General features: G+C 50.6%; 1 protein-coding gene across 1 annotated transcript in view; it reads right to left on the reverse strand.

The window, feature by feature from the left end:
• MEN1 (menin 1) overlaps positions 1-5,316 on the reverse strand; it is a 66,298-nt gene extending 60,982 nt beyond the window's left edge. Inside the window, exon 1 of the mRNA XM_040409926.1 lies at positions 5,218-5,316. The gene's annotated coding sequence lies outside the window, so the exon portion shown is untranslated. The remainder of the gene's footprint in view (positions 1-5,217) is intronic.
• Positions 5,317-6,000: the final 684 nt, after the last annotated feature.

Genomic DNA, 6,000 nt, shown 5'->3' on the forward strand with positions numbered 1-6,000 from the left:
AGTCAGTACAGGCTTCACATAGAAGCCTGTACACTGCAGAGAGCGGCCGGCGGTCCTGGAAACGGGCACTAGCATTCAGCCTAGTGCGCTGTGAAGACTGCCGGCCGACACTTTCTCCAGCAGGAGGTGGTGACGTCACTCCGTCTCCTGCTGGAGAATGGAAGCGAAGACAGGAAGATAAGAAGACGGACTTCAGCCGGAAGCAAAGTAAAGCCATCTGGAGGGACCACGTGACTGGGAGCAGATCTCAGGATCAGCTGCAATGTGGAAGGCAAGTATGTGATCATTAATCTTTCCTCCACAGGTTAGATTTTTAAAGGAAAAAAAGGTTAAGCCCGGACAACCCCTTTAATTCCCAAAGTTATCACACAAAGTCTCTCGTGCAACTTCGGCTCATTAGAGCCAGGATCTCCGTACAGTATAAGAACTAAGTTTTTAGCGAATCGACTTTGGATGTACCATCCAAAGTTTATTCGCTCACCCCTAAAAGTCTATATTTCAGCCGGAAATCCGCCAGATCCTATTATAGTGAATGGGGTGCAGGAATGTAATTCCGGTAGTCTGCTCCTCTGCCAGAACAGAGCACTAAAAGGAGATGGGCACCTAACCTACGCTAGGCGGATAAACCCAACATCTTGTTAAAGGCATGATACTAATATAGTCAGCTCTTCTGCGAGCTCTTATCGCCCCTGTAGCTGTGATTTCACACTAGCTGTGGTCCCAGCATCCATGCAGTGAGACGGTACGTCACACAACGCTGGTCTTAGGAAATGACCCCCACATGGACTGTGTCTAAGCAGTGTAATTGTAGAGGTTTTTATCTATTAGATTTAGGGCTGCAGCTAACGATTATTTGAATAATCGATTAGTTGTCGATAATTTAATAGATTAATCGGGGGGAAAAAACACCAAAATTACAAAACAAAGAGGTTAATATGATTTTACTTTAAAAATTATGTTCAAAGGCCATATTAAAACAAATTGTGGATGGCACTGATACGGTGGTGGGGGGGGATCTATAGATGACACTATATAGCACAGATCCCCCTTCCCGATGACAGTGCCCTGCACAGATCCCCCTTCCCGATGACAGTGCCCTGCACAGATCCCCCTTCCAGATGACAGTGCCCTGCACAGATCCCCCTTCCCGATGACAGTGCCCTGCACAGATCCCCCTTCCCGATGACAGTGCCCTGCACAGATCCCCCTTCCCGATGACAGTGCCCTGCACAGATCCCCCTTCCCGATGACAGTGCCCTGCACAGATCCCCCTTCCCGATGACAGTGCCCTGCACAGATCCCCCTTCCCGATGACAGTGCCCTGCACAGATCCCCCTTCCCGATGACAGTGCCCTGCACAGATCCCCCTTCCCGATGACAGTGCCCTGCACAGATCCCCCTTCCCGATGACAGTGCCCTGCACAGATCCCCCTTCCCGATGACAGTGCCCTGCACAGATCCCCCTTCCCGATGACAGTGCCCTGCACAGATCCCCCTTCCCGATGACAGTGCCCTGCACAGATCCCCCTTCCCAATGACAGTGCCATCCACAGATCCCCCTTCCCAATGACAGTGCCATCCACAGATCCCCCTCCCCATAGCAGTGCCATCCACAGATCCCCCTCCCCATAGCAGTGCCATCCACAGATCCCCCTCCCCATAGCAGTGCCATACACAGATCCCCCTCCCCATAGCAGTGCCATACACAGATCCCCCTCCCCATAGCAGTGCCATACACAGATCCCCCTCCCCATAGCAGTGCCATACACAGATCCCCCTCCCCATAGCAGTGCCATACACAGATCCCCCTCCCCATAGCAGTGCCATACACAGATCCCCCTCCCCATAGCAGTGCCATACACAGATCCCCCTCCCCATAGCAGCCCCGGCCCCGCTGCTCACAGAAGACTATTCTGGCAGTAACTTTTACTCAGCGCATCTTTATTACCTTACAATGAAGCTCAGGTAACAGGCAGAGCGGGCGGCGGCGTAACATCACTCACGTGACGCACCTGCTCCGCCCACTTTATGAATGAAGGAGGTGGAGCAGGCGCGTCACGTGAGTAAGTGACGTTACGCCGCCCTGCCTGTTACTGGAGCTTCATTGTAAGGTAAAATAAAGATGCGCTGATTTAAAGTAAACCGCCTGCCCGCATAGCAACGAATCGGCGATTATTCGATAACTGGATTCATCGACAACGAATCCCGTTATCGAATATTATCGATAAAGTCGATTAATCGTTGCAGCCCTAATTTGATTTGTATTTGCTGTGTTGTGTTTTTCTACCCATAGGAACTACTATAAAAACCAAGCAGTGACAGTGAGCGATCATCCCTAAGACCAGACACAGATGAGCGAGTTCAATATGAGAAACTCGGTGTGTGGCAGTGAGTTCCCGTTCTGAACGCCGTTCCTCTGACAGGATCGCATAGCATTGTACTGATTTCTAACGCTGCGTAACCCTTAGGCCTCATGCACACGACCGTTGTTTCGGTCCGCATATGAGCTGCAGTTTTGCGGCTCGGGTGCAGACCCATTCACTTCAATGGGGCCGAAAAAAATGCAGATAGCACTCCGTGTGCTGTCCGCATCTGTTGCTCCGTTCCGTAGCCCGCAAAAAAAATATAACCTGTCCTATTCTTGTCTGTTTTGCGGACAAGAATAGGCAGTTATATCAATAGCTGTCCATGCGGACCGCAAAACACACAACGGTTGTGTGCATAAGGCCTTACAGTCCTCAAATCTACTGAATTACACTGGCATAATGTGGTCAGTGTAATTCAGTAGATTTCACGTCTCTAGGGGGGTCACACAGCATAACAAATCATTATAATGCTATGAGATCTTGTCAGAGGAGCAGAGTTCAGAACAGGAACGTACTGCCACACGCTGCGAGTTTCTCACATTGAACTCGCTCGTCTGTGTCTGACCTAACCCTGTTCTGGTTATAGAAACAAGATAGGGGATAACCATCAGATCACCGACCACAAGAACAGGGACCCCACATCCCATGGAGCCCCCCTGAAATGGACATGGTTAGCACTGATGCCTTGCAGCGCTGAGGTCCTAGGTTTGAATCCGACCACGGACAACATCTGCATGGAGTTTGTATGTTCTCCCCGTCTTAGCATGGGTCTCCTCCCACACTCCAAAGACATACTCAGGAAACGGATTTAGGGTACTTTCACACTTGCGTTATTCTGTTCCGGCATAGAGTTCCGTCAAAAGTGCTCTATGCCGGAAAAGACAAGATCAGGCATATCCCAATGCATTCTGAATGGATAGAAATCTGTTCAGTTTGCATCAGTATGCCTTCCGTTCAGTCACTGTCAGGCGTTTTGGCATGCTGCGGTATTATGTCCGCCCAAAATGCCTAATCAGTCGCTGGAATGCCGGATCCGGCATTAATTCCCATTGACTTGCATTAGTGCCGGATCCGCCATTGCAAATCAACTGAAGGACCGGGAAAACTGTGAAAAAGACTGCAAGACGGATCCGTCCATCCGCATGACAAGCAGAGAGACGGATCTGTTCTTACAATGCATTTGTAGACGGATCCACACCCGGATCCATCTGACAAATGCCATCAGTTTGCATCCGGATTGCCGGATCCGGTAGGCAGTTCCAGCGACGAAGTAGCCTTAGGCTACTTTCACACTTGCGGCAGAGAGATCTGGCAAGCAGTTCCGTCGCCGGAACTGCCTGCCGGATTAGGCAAAATGTATGCTAACTGATGGCATTAGTAAGACTGATCAGGATTCCTGATCAGTCTTAAAAATGCCTGATCAGTTGAAAAAATGCATTGAAATGCCGGATCCGTCTTTCCGGTGTCATCCGGCAAAAACGGATCCGGCATTTATTTTTTCACCTTTTTTTCAGTCTGTGCACGCGGAGACCAAAAGGATGGATCCGGCATTACGGTATTCTGAAAGCCGGATCCGGCACTAATACATTCCTATGGGAAAAAATGCCGGATCCGGCATTCAGGCAAGTCTTCAGTTTTTTTTAGCCGGCGATAAAACCGTAGCATGCTGTGGTTTTCTCTTTTGCCTGATCAGTCAAAATGACTGAACTGAAGACATCCTGATGCATCCTGAACGGATTGCTGTCTATTCAGAATGCATGGGGATAAAACTGATCAGTTATTTTCCGGTATAGAGCCCCTGTGACGGAACTCTATGCCGGAAAAGAAAAACGCAAGTGTGAAAGTACCCTAAGGCCTCTTTCACACTTGCGTTGTCCGGATCCGGCGTGTACTCCACTTGCCGGAATTACACGCCGGATCCGGAAAAACGCAAGTGTACTGAAAGCATTTGAAGACGGAACCGTCTTCCAAATGCGTTCAGTGTTACTATGGCAGCCAGGACGCTATTAAAGTCCTGGTTGCCATAGTAGTAGTGGGGAGCGGGGGAGCAGCATACTTACCGTCCGTGCGGCTCCCCGGGCGCTCCAGAGTGACGTCAGAGCGCCCCATGCGCATGGATGACGTGATCCATGTGATCACATGATCCATGCGCTTGGGGCGCCCTGACGTCACTCTGGAGCGCCCGGGGAGCCGCACGGACGGTAAGTATGCTGCTCCCCCGCTCCCCGCTACACTTTACCATGGCTGCCAGGACTTTAGCGTCCCGGCAGCCATGGTAACCACTCTGAAAAAGCTAAATGTCGGCTCCGGCAATGCGCCGAAACGACGTTTAGCTTAAGGCCGGATCCGGATTAATGCCTTTCAATGGGCATTAATTCCGGATCCGGCCTTGCGGCAAGTGTTCCGGATTTTTGGCCGGAGCAAAAAGCGCAGCATGCTGCGGTATTTTCTCCGGCCAACAAACGTTCCGTTCCGGAACTGAAGACATCCTGATGCATCCTGAACGGATTTCTCTCCATTCAGAATGCATTAGGATAATCCTGATCAGGATTCTTCCGGCATAGAGCCCCGACGACGGAACTCTATGCCGGAAGACAAGAACGCAAGTGTGAAAGAGCCCTAAGGGAGTGCTGGAGATAGCCCCTCCAATCCAACCACAGGGACACGCCTTCTGGTAGACTGCTGCCATGACACCCTGCTATGTGAGGGCTCTCCTCTCAGGACCAGCGCCCCCCACAGGTCACAACTGCAGGCACACCACGCCTTCCAGCAGCTTCGTGTAGCCACACCGGACACACGACTCACACCCTGACTGCAAAGCTAAAGCTGCTGCGCACGCAATAGCACTCACCGTGCGCACAATGCAGAAACTACTTCCGGTCTATGCGTTCCTCGAGCGAGAAGCGTTCTTGTGTTCTGCCGCCAACTGCTGCGTGACATCACAGGGTCCTTACGGCGCATGGAGTTTGGAAACAACGCTATTGGAGAGCGGACTGCGGAGGGGGCGGGGCGCTGAGCAGCTGAGTAACGCGCGAGGCGCGGCTGCTAGTAGTCACCGCTCATGTTCTTCGGGCACCTCAGCCTGCAGCCGAGTACAGCGGGGTCGTGTCTAATATTCATTTACAGGGGACTGGAGGGTGAACATATAGTAGAATCATCTACAATGGATTATTGTTGGGGTGGGGGTGTTAAACGTGTCATGGCAGTTGGGCAGAATGCTTATATATATAGTATATGTAATCGGGGACTAAGACAGGAAAATGGGGCCTTTCCACCATAACCACCTCTATCAGCAAATTCAGAAGGAGGAAGAATGGACACCAGGATATAGCAACAGAGAGAACACAAACTAATAGTCTCCATCTTCTCACAGCAATAAAACATATGTTCCATATACCAGTTATAGGTGTGGTGATACAGGAATAATGCAGGCGGCTGCCATTTGTCTGAGCAGAATGGGGTCCCTTTCATTCAGGGGTATACAAATCTATATATACAAAAAATGGAAAACAGCGACTCTACCTATAGGCCGAATGGATCAGGGTGCTCCCCTCCTGGTCCACCGTCTGGAAAAATAGTAAATAGCAGTAAATGATGAGGGGCACTCCGGGAAATAACAGCCAGCGCTATATGG

The sequence above is a fragment of the Bufo bufo genome, chromosome 10 (assembly GCF_905171765.1).
Source record: "Bufo bufo chromosome 10, aBufBuf1.1, whole genome shotgun sequence".
Classification (NCBI taxonomy): Eukaryota; Metazoa; Chordata; class Amphibia; order Anura; family Bufonidae; genus Bufo; species Bufo bufo.